Below are 15,999 nucleotides of genomic sequence, written 5' to 3' on the forward strand. Positions count from 1 at the left end.
TTTGACTAATTCTAATCTCCTGCTTTTTAATACTTTCAAAATATTTTATGAATATCTGTTCTTCCTTCTCTTTCAAATTTTCATTCTTCTCTCCAGCTTCCTTTACTGTCTTTTTGTCCTTTTGTTGCCTTTTCTCTTCCTCTTTGCCTCCATCTTCTTGTACTGTAAAACTCCAAGTTTCTGTGGGAAAAAAAAATGGAATAGAATGAGAAGGCAGAATGAGAGTGTGATCAGGATTAGAGGAGGAACCAATTATCTCCCTTGAGCACTGGTTCTATCAGAATATCTATATAACCTGGTGAAATTTATCACAGAATATGGCAGAGGTAGAAACTTAGGAAACGAAGTCTACCATTACTAATTCCAGTTATGAAACATGTAAAAGCACTCACAGTCCCTTATTGCACCCCCATACATTCCACCACTGGTATTTGATATTACATAAAAGCATACAGGAAGTTTTTAATGCTTCCTGTATATATTATGTCAGAAGGTGTGCATAAAGAAGATGACTAAGGGCAATACCTTGCCAGTGACCCAAAAGCCAGTGCCTATGATGGGTGGGCTGTATCCTAAATATTTTGATGGAAAGTGTGTCTTCCGAGAGTTCTTTCAGACAATTTGGAAAATGCATAAAGATTGTTCATCTTTCGACACAGGCATGATCATTCCTGGCATTATAGTGACTAAAAAGAGCCACTATGAACCCAGAAAAATGACCCAATACATCTAATAATAAATGTACATTCTCTATCCTTAAGTAAAATGTAAAATAACACAAGATATACAAAAAAATACAATAAAGAATGATAAAGATATAAAGAAAGGTTTTTGTTTGTTTGTTTGTTTGTTTTACTTAAACCACTGGAGTACTTTGAAGTGCTAACTTCTTTTCTATTCCTCTTTTGTGTCTTTTCATTTTTCTTCTGCCTCCAACCTGCTTCCTAATTCAAGCACATAGGAAATATGTGTTTATTGCCTCCAAGTAGCTTTGGGGCAAGGTGGAAAATAGAAGACTATAAGGCTTTCAGTGCTCTTCCAGGACCTTTGGTAAAAATAGTGGTTTTATGACAGGGATGAAAGTTTCCATGCTAAACATAGAAAAGTGTCTTGGCCAGAAATATAAAGGGAAGAAGACTTTCACAAGTAGAGATTTCCTTCTGTTTCAGGTTGGTGGCTGAGGGAAGAGGAGGAGAAAGAGGGAGAGCTGCAGATTTTGAGAGCAAACCAAACCTGAGCCCACTTCTTGCCAGCATACCAGTGCAGCAGCAAGACCCAGAGAGTAAAGGGCTGCCTGCTGCGTCTAAACTCATAGAGTACAACGACCTTAGTAGAAAATTTCCACCTAATGTCAGTAGGTAAGCAGATCGTCCCCATGGGTGATGTATAAATTAAGGTTCTTAGAGTGGAAGCAAACTGAACCTGGTTTGAGCAAAAAAAGAATGTACTACCTCAAGAAAAATAGAATTTATTGGGAGATGTGGAAAACCTCAAGGAAGAACCTAGTTTCAAAAGGGGGAAGACTGATGTAATTCTCGGCACTTTGGTGACCTGAGTAATAGGAAATATGGGCTTCCTTCAGGGCACTGACACCAAGTAGATCAACTATAATCTTTTCACATCCTTGAGTCACTATTCATAAAATTTAAATTCCTGGAGGAGTTGGAGGAAACTTGCTCAGATCCTTTGCTCAACTTTTAGCTAAAGAGAGTAGGATAACTTGTTTGATAGTTGTAGGAGATTGTAGGCTTTGCAGGAGGGTTAACTTCCAAAGGAAAATCAAGATGCTAATACAAAAAATGAAAGAAAGAATAAATAGATGCTGGACAAACATCAACAGTATATTCCCACTATAGATGGCCACTTTAGATATTTAACAATTGCATACGCTTGCTTATTTTTTAATACATTATTATGTGTGACAATCAATTGGAAGAAGTTGGAGTTCAATTTGTCTGAGTATTAAATTCATCGTGGCCCTCCCCTTCTTGCAGCTATTCATTAATACCCCATTCTCTCCAATAAAGCTCCAAGTTTCTTCATATTCATCTAGTCTTTACCTATCCCTCCAGCTAAATCTTCAATGCCCTTCCTTCCTGGCACCTCATGTCCCTATAATCACATGAGACTTACGGTTCCTTGAAATCATTATTCTATCTCACATCCATGAGTCTTTATACATGCCGCACCCTCTGCTTGGAATGGTCTTCCCTATTCCTTGTCTGCCTGGAGAATTCACTCACCCAACTCAAACACTTCCTTTTTAGGGATGCCTCTCAGATACACTCTTCTCCCAATCATCACCTCCTCCACCGCCTCTCTTCTTCATCTCAATATTGTCACTATATATCCTGCACATACCTTTATTTTTTTTAACTTATTTTACTGTGTTGCAATAATTTTTTATATGTTTGTCTCCTCTACAGCTCTATAAGCTTTTGGGAGGTAGGCTCTGAATAAATGGTTGCATGCACTAATGAACTTTCCAATCAGACAATGATATTCATTGAAGGCCCACTCTGCTTGGAATCATCCTATGCAGAAGGCATAGTAGGGTGTCATGCAGAATGTTTACTTAAGCAGTAATTTCTTGCTAAGGATATGCAGACCGTTGGTGGGGAAGGAAGAGTAGTCTAGGTAGGACATAAGGTTTTCATTAAAATTTCCAAATATTCATTCATTCTTAATTACCATGGCTACTTGCAAACATAATGCAACATTTTCTGCCTACTTTATTTGCTGATATTATTTTTGCAAATTTAATTTCAGATCTGTAGTGGTAAAGTTTAGACTCTTAAATATTATCATATTTTTGATTATTAATGAAACACTTGGTTTTATATGATGGATCATTTTATAGGATAGGCCCTAAGAATATGAGCATAGAAGGCAGATTGCCTGGATTTGGATCCTGGCTCTGCTCAGGTGACTCTGGGCATTATTTATAATTTCTCTGTGTCTCAGATATCTACTCTACAAAAATGAGGTCCATAATAGTACCCAATGCATGGGTCTGTTGAGGGGATTAAATGAGTCATATGGTAAAGCACTTAGAGCATCACCTAGCATATAAAAAGTGCTAAATAAATGTTAGTCACCATTATCATTGCAATAAAATATACTCCTTACCATGTTACAAGAAATTTTTTGGTCATTAAAACAATACAGTGAATGAGAAGTGTAATAACAGAATTCATGGAAACAGGAATTTATTTGTTTCCAGGATTCAGGTTATTTGGCAATGTGTCAGGACTTAGGAAACCATTCAAAACCATTGCAATTGAGAATGACCCTTAAGGAACTGATGAATGAATAGAACAAGCAGGATATACACAAATTCACATCCATTCAGGGTCCGTTTAATATAGTTTCTCACACAAGAGCTTAGAAATCAGGAGATAATCAAATATGAGTCCAAAGGAGTTACTTAATTTGAGGCGGCTGAGAAAGGAAGGGGACCGCCTTTCAGTTTGGGAGGAAGACAAGAGTTATCTTGAATTCTGTAAAAACAAACAAACAAACAAACAAACAAACAAAAACAATCTTGCCCCACTTAGCATGGGGGACCAGAACTAATTGATGAATCCAGTTAATTAATGAGTTAGTCTTTATATTTTCAGTCTTATTTTCTGGAATCAGAGCTACAAGGTTTACTAATGAGTCATGTTTCAGAATTCCTAGTCATTTATTCCCAAACTGACTTTTTAAAAAGAAAATTTAAATAATTAATCCACTCGCCTAAGTCTGTAAGTCCAGTTGAAGTTGGTACCATATAAAACTGTTTTTCCTGGTTTTCTGAGCATGTTGGTCACTCAGTAAAAACTAGATGAGATATATTATAAGCTTGCTGAAGAGTTTCCAAATTGTCACTTTGTTCATATGAGAAGAAGCTTAAAAATCTAAACTTATGTCTGTAGTTTTTGTTTATTACAATTGACTAAGGACATTATGTTTTTTAATAATTTTTTTTATTTTTCAGTTATATTGGCATACAATATTATAGTAGTTTCAGATGTACAACGTTTTGATTAGACATCTATATATCTCACAATGTGATCACCCCAATAAATCTAGTACCCATCTGACACTGTACATAGTTATTATAATATTATTGACTATATTCTTTATGCTGTCCTTTATATCTCCATGACTATTTTATAATTACTATTTTGTACTTCTTAATACCTTCCTCATTTTTCACTTACCCCAAATCCCCCTCCCATCTGGTAACCCTCAAAATGTTCTCTGTATCTACGCATTTGTTTCTGTGTGTGTGTGTGTGTGTGTGTGTGTGTGTTTATTTTGTTCTTTAGAGTCCACATGTACCTAAAATCATATGGCATTTGTCTTTCTCTAACTGACTTACTCCACTCAGCACAATACCCTTTAGGTTCATCATAAAATATCTTTTTCCATCCCTTTACTTTTAGTCTGTGTGTGTCTTTTAATCTGAAGTGAGTCTCTTGTCGGCAGCATATGTAAGGACATTGTGTTTTTGGTAGTCATAAAAGTAAGGACTGACCTTAAAGTCCAGTGTCAAAGCCAAGTGATCTTAGTGATAATTAAGCCTTCAGATTACTGAAACATATTTTCTTCCTCTCTATTCTCTTAAGGTTTAGCTTTTGTTGGGATGTGTATTAATGAGTAAAATGAGATAACTTGCTATGAAAAAAAACAACTGTGCTATTTCAACATGTTTGGGACAATAGGCGAGGATGCTTTGGAGGGTGAGAGAGACATGTTAGCTTGGAAAAGGTGTTCAGTCAAATGGAATTTGGAATCCAAAGGCTTTGACAGATGATGGTAAAGCAGTAATAATGAATATCTTGGTTTTCAGTTCAGCTAAAATCTCCCTCTGTGACCTTACTTCTACTACACAAAATGATCAAAAATAAATTCCCTCAACTTCCCCAAACTGAAACTTGCACAACTACATAAAATTACAACAATTTTTTTCTTTCCTTTTTCCTTTCTCCAAGGCTGGTTCTTCTTCCTGAGCTCTGGATCCCATCTCCAACTGCCTTCTCTTTTGTGTGGTCAGTTCCTAACACCCCTCTCTACTGGATCCTTCCCATCAGCTTTCAAACATACTCAGTCTCTTAACTTCTAAAACATCCTCCCTCAACCCCACTTCCTCCACTCACTACCACCCTATCTTGGGTATCTTGAGTATGTTTGAAAACACTCCTTGTTTTCCTTTTACTATCCTTTCTCTCTTTTGCCAACTTGTCCTCCTCTATTCCCCCTTTAACTGTTGGAGTTCCTCAAAGATCAGTCCTGGAACTACTGTTCTTCTTATGCTATATCCTCCCTATTTGGTTACATGCATATTAATGCCTTCAATTATTATCTATACAGCAATGACTCCTAAACTTATACCTCTAGCTTAGACTTCTTTGAGCTCCAGGCCATAGGTCCATCTGTCTACTTAATAACTCCAGTTAGATGCTCAAAAGGCACCTCACACTTGAAATGTGCAAAATCAAACTCAGGGCCTCCCCTCTACCTGACTACCTGGTTCTTTCTTGACTTTTACCTGTCTCACTATCCATCCATTTTCTAGCTCAGAAATGGGGGATCATTTTTGAATCTCTTCTCCCTTACATCCCTTGTTCAATATTTCAGGATGGTAAATTGCTCTCTCTCTCTGTTTTCTCAGAATTGCCACCAAAGCTCCAAAGTTGAAGACAACAGGCATCAAGGAATCCCCATCATCTAATGAGAGCCAATGGTTAATGAAAGGCAGCAGAACTGGCTTTGATCTTCTAAACATCAGTCTCCCTCCTTTTTCTCCTCCCCCCAGCATGCTAGGGGAAAATGAAAGGAGTCCCAGGGGGTAAATGACATGCCTCTTCCCTTCCCCACAAGCTAAGTTAAGAAACCCAATCAATTACTTGTAAAGACAAGAAATGCCTCCAAGAAGAAGATACAAACATCTCATTGATGGTTTGGACACCTACTCAGCCAGTGGACTTGCTAATGTGCTCTTAGCACCACTCTGAGCAGCAGAAAAACAAGAATTGGGGTACAAAGAGAAGTGATATCACTGAGAGTGGCAAGATGCTTCAATTTCTTATAAGACACTGAAGAAAGTTAAACTTCAAATGAATTGCTGTTACCTGCTCAAGAGGGCCATACCCCAACACCAAGAGGCTGTGGGGTACCTTGCTAAGGTAGGGTGTCATCAGAGAACTGTGCAGAGACCTTTGCAGGACCTTATGAAGAATACCTCATCAGACAGAGGCAGCATCTGGATGCCTACCAAACAGAGCATATCAGCAGTGGCTCCAATTAAGTGGGAGATATTTGAAGCTTTTCCCAGCCCTGCATTAAGTTTCATTGGTCAGAGAACAAAGGAAAACTTATAATAGAGAAAGTAAGAAAAGAGACTACATACTAATCTCACTTCCAGGAATGTTCCTCAGTCCTTGGATTATGACTGGCCTGGAAGGTTGTTGCAGGTGGAACTGGGCAGAAAAAGGTTTAAATTAGGTATAAGGTTGGACTAGGCCAGACAGGATTTTTTAATAACCGAAAATGATCTAGAAGCTATGATAATCTGCTAGAAATGTTAAGAAATTTTAAGGGAAATTGTATCAGCATATTTGAAAACAGTAGTTAGCAACAATAGTAGAATCTTTTCATGTTTATGCCCCCACTGAATTCAGTCCCTTCAATCACCTGGTTATCTAATCAATCACAGAGACTCTTCTCTACTTCGAGCACTACTGACTCTCCCCCACTGCAGCCATAGTGCTCTTGCAAAACAAAGATCTGATCATGTCATGATCCTATTTAAACTTTTTTATCACTTACCATTAATACGCTTAGAATAATGATCGAAATCTTTACTGCCCCCAAAGCCCTGCCTCCAGTCTCACTTGACCTGCCTACCCTCTATGCATTCCATCCACACTGGTCTCCCCAGGCCTCAGGCACACCAAGTTCAGCCTTCACATATACTATTCCCTCTGTCCAAATGCCCTTCCCCATTCAACCCTTCCCACTTCTTTAGAGTTCAGTTCACATATCACTGCCTCAAAAAAGCCTTCCCTGAACTAGGCAAGTATCCCCTTGCTACACACTCTTAGAGCACAAAATATACCTTCATAACACTCATTGGAATAACTATATGTATATATATGTAAATATATATAATTATATGATATCACATATATCACATACATACACACACACATACATATTTATGTAAGTATTTGTTCAATGAAAGAAGGGTCTGATTGTTTTTACTTACCTTTGTATTCTTGGCACCTAGCACAGAAGCCAGCAATGAGAAGGCATACAGGAAATATTTGATGAATAAACAAATTAATGAATGAGTGAATAAATGGATTTTCATGCACTTACCTAAAGCCATTGAGTAAATCTCCAACTGGGGAATCAATTTTGATCTCTTTTCCTGAGTATCAGTGACGAAGTAGGGCTTGCACTCAACTTAAACACTGAGCAGGTCCACCTTAGTGCTTGTCTTCTCTGGGGAATCTTCTCTGATGTACAACATAATGATAAGACACTATTACCAACTACTAATAATAGGAGTTACTAAGTAAAAGCATACTGACTGATAGACAAATTGTGCTAAAATTGTTTCATGCATTATCAATCTCATCTAATCATCACAACTCTTCCATGGGCTAGGTCCTTTAATTGTCTACATTTTTAAAAGGAAAAAGAAACAGAGACTTAGAGAAGCTAGGGTCTTGCCCAAAATCAAACAGCTAATGTGGGTAAGCTGGGATTGAATGCAGATCTGGCTGACTCCAAAACCTGTATTCCTCCCTCAATAGTCAAGATATGGAAACAATCTACATGCCCATCAATGGGTGAATGGATAGAAAAGCTACTGTACATATACACAATGGAATTTATTCAGCCTTGAGAAAGAAGGATATTCTCCCATTTGCAACAACATTGTTGGACATTGAGCACATTATTCTATGTGAGATAAGCCAGTCAGAGAAAGAGAGGTACTGTATGATAGCACATATGTTTGGCATCTAAAAAAGTTATGCCTGTAAAAAACGGAGAGTAAAATTGTGGTGACTAGAGGATTGCGGTAGGAGGGAGGAGAGAAGAGTAATATTGTTTGAGGTACAAATTTGCAACAAGTAGTAAATAAGCCATAGAAATCTAAGCACAGTATAATGAATATAGACAATAATAATGCACGATAAAATAATTAAAAATAAAAATGTGTTCCTAACCATTGTAATACGTTGCTTCCAAAACACTGAACTCTTTCTTTATTTAATATCACGGCACTTACTAATAAATATAATCTTCTAATCTCTACAGTACTGTTCTTTTCCAGTGCTATTTAATACCTGGATTGAGGTATAAGATATCATGTTGTAGGTTTCGATTCTTCATTATATTTTAAGTTTCTTGCAGAGGAGAGCCTTATGTTGTGTTTTGTTTCTTTGGTTTCTTCACAAGGCCATGCTTGGTTGTGAGCATTAAGAAATATTTATAGGAGTGAATCAATAAATTAGTACTGGAAGCACCTTACTTAATAGCTTATGTGGACTAAATGTGCTATAGTCATTAAATACAATTCCAAATTTAAAGAAACTTCCATTTTTAATGAAGATGCCTATGGATCAATATCATGACTCCTATTTAAAAGTGTGATATGACAAGATAATGTTCTTCTAGAAAAGATAACACCCTATATTTCCTTATCTAGAACATCAAACCCTGACTGCTCTATGTTAGATGTTAGTTTCACCGCAAATGCTGAAATGTTTATGCTAATTCGAGATAAAATATGAAATAGATGGTATCAGCTATGTAAAGTACATTATGTGCATCTTCATTTTGTATAAGGCCAGAGACACAGTCTCCTAGCAGTTCAAAAGGTAAACTTCTTATTAGCAGCTAAAATATTAAAGCTCCCTAAGAATGGTTTCAATGTAAAATCTAATTCAGGTATTTGAAAACTTTTTTATTCCTGAGAATGAAACCTGGAAAAAAAATTAATAATTCTCCTGGCCTCTGACCAACAATTTTGTAGTTGTGTCAATCAAATAATTTTCAATTTATTACCTCAGCTCAGGAAATAATAAAGATAATTCTTTCCCACTTTCTATAATTAGAAACCTCTAAAGTAAGTCTCCCTAGTTTAAATATAGATATGGAAGACAATGCATCAAATATACATATTTTTTGGCTTAAACAAATTTTTCCAAAATTGTACCAACCTCTACCATCTCTGAAAACATGGATTGAAATAGTTAAATGAAAAACAAATATTGCTCTTACATTTACTACTTCAAATTTCATGCATCTGCCTCTTTTAAAGGGTCCACATTGCACTTCATCAAGTGCTTTGTTCCTGAACATACACTGCAGCCAAGAAAAGAAAATGAGTATATGCAGATGTATGGGGTTATGTTCATTTAACAATTTACTCTAAGTAACATGAATCTAAGGGCATGACACATGATTAGTTGAAAGCAATGGCCTAAGAATTCCAATTTGTAGTTTAATCTGGGTGCTTTTTTAAATCTCTTTGAATTTCCATTTTCCCACTGGAAAGATGGTTATCATCATCCTGCCTTTCATCTATTTATAGGAATTTTAGAAGAATTGAGATGATACATTGGAAACACTTTGAGAATCTCTAATGTTAGCTGTATCACAATTCTTGGTATTTTTTAGTAGCTTTGGCTTTAGTTTACATAGATATTACCAAGGAAGATCAGAGAGATAAATGATTTCTTCCAATACAGGCTTTTCTCAGAATTTCTCAACACATATCAACAGCTAGGGCAAGATAATATTTGTGAAACTTGATTACTTTAAAAAATAAAATACAATAAAACAAAAAGCAAGAAAGAAGTAAGACTATTAACTTTCTGTTCAGCCCCAAATTTATTTTAGAAATGTTAACTTCACCACGAACTATTCACCTTCAGTTTTGAGTATATTTCATATGGATGATTAAAATTTTTAATATTCTGGTTTCTACTGACAAATTCTGCATTTTGACAAGTTTTGATGAAGTCTATTCACTCTAGACAATTTATGCACACCTAACTTGAATGGTTGATTTTGACTTTATCTCCTTGAGTTCCTAGAACTGCCCTGATTAAATTTTAAAATATAATTACAGGTAGCACATTGAGTCAGTTGGTTAGTCAGAGAAATCTGAGCTCTGAATGCCTGCTTCTTGCAGCGCACTGCATTAAGTGCTCTGGAGGAGGGCGGAGGTGGATGGGAACAGTCATCCATGAAATGATTTGAGGATTATTATTAAAACAACATATCACCAAGTGCAAAGTACTCAGGTGGAAACTCTATACATCAAAGTGCAAGGAATGGAGAGTAAAGGAAGCACCTTTCCTGCTTTAATTGCTTGTTCTAGATATTTAGTAAATGTGTTTTGTGACTATTAATAGCTTTGCTGGCATCCTAACAAATTAAATAATGTTGGTCTAACTACAAATGGGCAGGTATAGAGCAGTTCTTTAATTTCTTTTACCTGGTAATACTTCAACAGCTTTGTTAAAGAATGGGTCAGAGAAAGATTTTTTTTTTTTTCAGAAAAAAATTTTTGGAATAATTTTAAATTTGTGGAAATGTTGCAAAAGAATACAGAATTCCTATATACCCTCATCCAGTTTCCCTTAATGTTAACATTTTATATCACCATAGCACATTTTTTAAAACTAAGAACCAACATTGGTACATTAGTATTAACTAAACTTTGGATATTATTCAGATTTCACTTGTTTTCCACTAATGTCTTTTTTTCTGTTCTAGGATTCAATTCATATACCACATTGCATTTAGCAAGAAGAGACTTTAATGTCTTATTGCTGATATTCAAAAATCAGCTATTTCTGGGTAATAAAAATAATCACTGTCAAAATAACGTGAGCAGTAATAAAAATGAATTGAGTGTCCCAGAGGCACCTGGGGATACCATAGTGTCAGATTCTTAACTAACTTTTAGCCAAAATTAAATATGGTCTTAAAGTCAATCATTAATCTCTCTTTTATTTACTTAAAGATGATGATTATAGCAATACAAGCTCTATCGTCATTGCTAGAGTTTCTTTTTTATATTTATAAAAACATTTGCTATAATATGCTTTTAGTATCACCTACTGTGGGCACCAAAATTTTCCTATATGAAGACATGAGAAGCACCTGATTTGGTTCCCAGTTAAGGAAGCATACCAAAGACACTAGAGAAATGAAACCGTAGGTAGTCTGCTTGTATATATCAGAAAATAATAGATCAAGATCATTGGGTCTCCAACTTGGGTGTGCATCAGGATCACCTGGAGGCCTTGTTAAAACACAGATTTCTGAGTCCCATCCCCAGAGCCTCTGATTCAGACCCTCTGAAACAGGCATCTGCACTTTTAACAAGTTCCCAGGTAATGCGAATGCTGCTGGTCCTGGGACAACACCTTGAAAAGCGCTTTCGTTGATAGTTGCTTGAAAGAAAAAAGTAAAGACATTTTGTTCTCATGAGGTATAATCACAGGTCTCTGGATTGATATGTTGACTACCAGTCAGATAAAGGATCTATTTAGTTTCATTTCAAGTCTGTGCAAAGACTTAGTTAGAAAATAAAACAAATATATTAGTTTTCCAAAATAGTTCTTACTAGTCTGCTCTTCAAACAATGCAATCATTTTTAAAATAGTAAAATATTGTTTTTAACGATAATAAAATATCATTATAAACTAACCATAAATTTTTGGCCCGATGCAAGACCTGATTGATCAATAGAAAGGAACAGGGGTAAGGAACATAACATATATCTTTTTACAGAAGTGTTTCTCAAATTTTAATGTTTTATGAACCACCTAGCATCTTTCAGTCGATCTGAGGGTGGACCCTGAGACTCTGCATTTCTATCAAACTTCCAGATGATACTATCGTTGTTGGTCTGCTGATCATACTACAAGAAGCTCCATAGGCCTCTTGCAAGGTTTTAGCAAATATAAGATGTTTTAGTGTCTTGTGATCCCTGGGGGACACTGGAAATTCCTAGCGCTCAATCACAGAAACAGTGCCTTTAACTAAGGCAAGTTTTAGAAGATACTAATCTGTATCCTGAACTTTTGGCTTTAGAATACAAAAAGAATAACTGGAGGGAACCTAAATAAACAAAATCTTCTTGGAATCTACTGGAATGCGGTGGAAACTTTTGGAACCTGATCACTTACTAGGAGTATGTTATTCCTAATCTTCACTTCTTTGCCCTACTGTCAATTTTGTAGTTAGGAGTGACATAGGGAAAAAATACAGAGGACAAAAAGTATAATCCAATTCTGCAGTTTCTGCTCATATCACTACTGTTAATGCTTATCACATAAACACATCTTCAGTTCTTCAGACTGTTCTTCCATCTCTTTACCTCTCCTAAAAGCCCTTCTGGCTCTTGTGATGAAAATTCTAGGAGAGCTACTGACTTATTATTCCCCTTAAAGAAAGCTAAGCTTTACTTCCATTTTTGTGGAGCCAAAGACCAACATTATATAAGACATTATAATCCCTATTAGAGTATATAGGAATAAAAGATTAAGAGTCTATTATCTATATTTCACCTTGTTGCTATGGGGGTGAGGGGAAAGAAACCAGAAAAATTGAAAACGCGTTTTGATTGCTTCAAGGAGAAAAGGAAAAGCTGTGAGAACACATTATTTTCTATAGTATGTCTGAAAAGAAGAAAAATCTTAATCAGAATCACCAAATAGTATAACTTTGTCTCCCCAAGATGCTGCCTTCGGATCTGTCATATAATGGATGGTGGCTTACATCCTGCACAAATGAGTAGAATAGAAGGATCCCACAAAATACCCCATGAATTGCTTCTTCAAGCAGACTCCCCGGATATATTTAGGCTTTAAGATAAGGTTACTCTTGCTAACTAATGGTGGCAATGGAAAATTAAGACAATCATCAGGGGTCCACAAATGAAAGAAAGTAACAGAGAAACAGCCCTGGGAAGTGTACAACAAAAAGAGGCTCTTATCATCCATAACTCCTCACTCTCCTAAACCCCTGCCTTCACTCCTTGCATTGCATTATGGGCACTGACAGCAGTGACCTGCAGCCAAGGAAGCGTCTATTAAAGTGAAAATCAGAATTTCATAAGACCTGTATCTACCACTGTCAGTTTGACAGCTTATCAGTACTTGAAGACTTTTCTGATGAGATTAGTGATCATCAGAAATCAGTAGTGACTTTAACAAATGAGATTTTTCGATAATATATAATGAAATGTGTCAACTTTGTGAAGATATGCATAGCTCAGTGAACCAATATTTTCCAAATAGCCAATAAATACATGATGCTACAAAATCATCTGTGGGTAAAAGATCCATTCAAAATGCAAGATAGACCAATAGATTTTAATGTAATAGACTATGAAGAGCTCATTGATGACTTCGCATTACACATTACAACTAACCTTTAAGAAACTTACAACTCAAATTTTGTGTAATATCAAAGAAAAATATCCATAGTTATCTAGAAAAGTTCTTAAATACTCCTCCCTTTTTCAACTACATACCAGTCTGAGGCCAGATTTTCTTCATGTACTTTCTACTTCAACCAAAACAGTACATCACGACAAGTTAAATGCAGTAGATTTAAATCCAGTTATCTTCTATTAAGCCAGACAAGAGATTTGCAAGGCATGTAAAATAATACCACACTTTGCATTAATTTTGTTTTGGACACTATAGTCATTTTCATAAAGTATGTATTTTGTATAATGGGGTTGTTATTAATTTTAAATAAATACATATTTAATCTGTTGTTTTTAATTTGTACATGGTAAATATTGATAGGTATAACTCACATAAACAAAAGCTCTTTGAAGTCCTCAATAATTTTTAAGAGTGTATGGTGTTCTAAGAAAAAAAGTTTGAGAACTGCTAGTCTAAGCTAAGGACTATGTTTCATTCGCTTTCATTTTAAATATTGTGTCTTTGATAATGGCACAGAAGATTTACTATATTTTATGTTTGTGAGATAATATAAAAATATTTTATTTCATATAGCAATTCTTTCTATGATTGTAGAAAATTAAGACACAAATATAAGGAAAAAATTAGCAGTATTCATTGAAAACAAATGAATAAATATCTGTATCTCTGGCCTGGGTGATATAATCACTACTAATGGGTTAATTTCCATGGAAAGCATATTCCGAGCTACCAACAGTTAACTTACAAATATACCTACTCTAAATTTTTGAAGAAGACATGGGAAGATGTAATTCTAAATTCGGTCTTGATTATACAAGGTAATGGTCATAGCATCTCTCACAATTTGGGGTTTTGCTTCTGTATTTGTTCGTCTCTTCCTACTGGAGTCCTTTGAGTGGTTTCTTCTTGACTGCAAGAGCCAGAGGATCTGGTACAAAGTATGACTTAATAAATGTTTGTTGAATGACTCAATCAAAATAAAAGTACATGAAAATCATTTCAGACTGGTATTTAAATTTTATTTATGGTTTCTCCAGAGTCAGAAACCCCAGCCAGAGGTGTAATATATCTTCCAAAGATTTAAATAAAAACTCCTTTGATGAATTCAAACAACCAGAAATCAATTCAAGAGATGGTATTTTAGCGAAACTGCAATTTGATTGTGGTATTGCTTTCCCTGGTCAAGTAAGAATCAGAAATGTGTATCACCAGAGAAGGCACATGTGGAACTACACTTTCTGGAAATATTAACAGGCAGAAAAAAATCCTGTTTTCCAAACAGTTCACCTTATTGCTCAAGATCATTGGAAAATATAGCGAGGACTGTCCTTGCATCCTACAACAGCATGACCAGGATTAGAGTGTGCCTAAAAAAATTTTAATGCCTCAAAGAAATTATTAGAAATTATTCCCAAAACACAATCTGAAGACTTACTTCTGGGAGAAAGTTTTTGATTTCCTAATATATTTCCAGTTTCTGGAAAGGTCATCAAATGCATTATGTATATTTCCTAGTGTGAAGCACATAGAGATGATGAAATATTCACCACATGATTACTCTCCAGGTTTCCAATATCTGAAAAGTCTCCAAATTTCAGTCATTCTAATTCAATTTCAGGTAGGAGGGTATGTGGCTCTAATATTTCTTCACAAAATTGTATTACTTCTATTCTTATTGACTTCAAGTTCTTTTGAAGGAGAATTGACACTGTGAGAGTCCTATTGACACTATGAATCTCTGTAATAACTTTTCAACCAACTTCCTGAGTCACTAAAGCCTGGAAATAAAGCTCATTAATCACTAAAATAACCTACGGTATAGAATAAACAAAGAAGAGGACTTTCAAAATTTCGTGAGATAAGTAGTTTATGTGCCTAAAACAGTTCTTGGACACCAGTAAAATATCTAGAAATGAGAAGCTAATTATGTAATAGTTTTATTGTTCTGTCAAAAGGAATTCAAAGAGCTTTAGTTGATAGGAATCTTTTACCGAGCAAGAAACAAAATGCTCATGAACAGGGAGACTTAACGCTAAAAGTAATTAGAAGCTTGGCTTTTAGCAGCTATAGGTTTATAAGGTATTAATAATGGAGTACATTGTTTTTGTTATCATGATTGGTTACTAGAAACTTAAAGTTTATAGGGTAGGAGCACTGTGGAAACTTAATCACGTGGAAACTTAATCACTTATAGCTGATTGGCTAGCTGTAAGGTAACACTAATGAGAGAGCTTAAATTTTTTTATTTTTTATTTTTCAGTTATAGTTGGCATACAATATTATATTAGTTTTAGGTATACGACATAGTGAGTACACATTTGTATAACCTATGAAGTGATGGCCCCGATAAATCTAGTACCCATCTGAAACCATACATAGTTATTACAAGGTTATTAACTATATTCCTTATACTATACTTCACATTCCCATCCTCCCACCCCCTCCCATCTGGTAACCCTCAAAATGTTCTCTGTATTTATGAGTTTCTGTTTTGTTGTTTATTTATTTATTTTTTATTATGATG

The sequence above is a fragment of the Pteropus medius genome, unplaced genomic scaffold, assembly GCF_902729225.1.
Source record: "Pteropus medius unplaced genomic scaffold, Ma_sr-lr_union100, whole genome shotgun sequence".
Classification (NCBI taxonomy): domain Eukaryota; kingdom Metazoa; phylum Chordata; class Mammalia; order Chiroptera; family Pteropodidae; genus Pteropus; species Pteropus medius.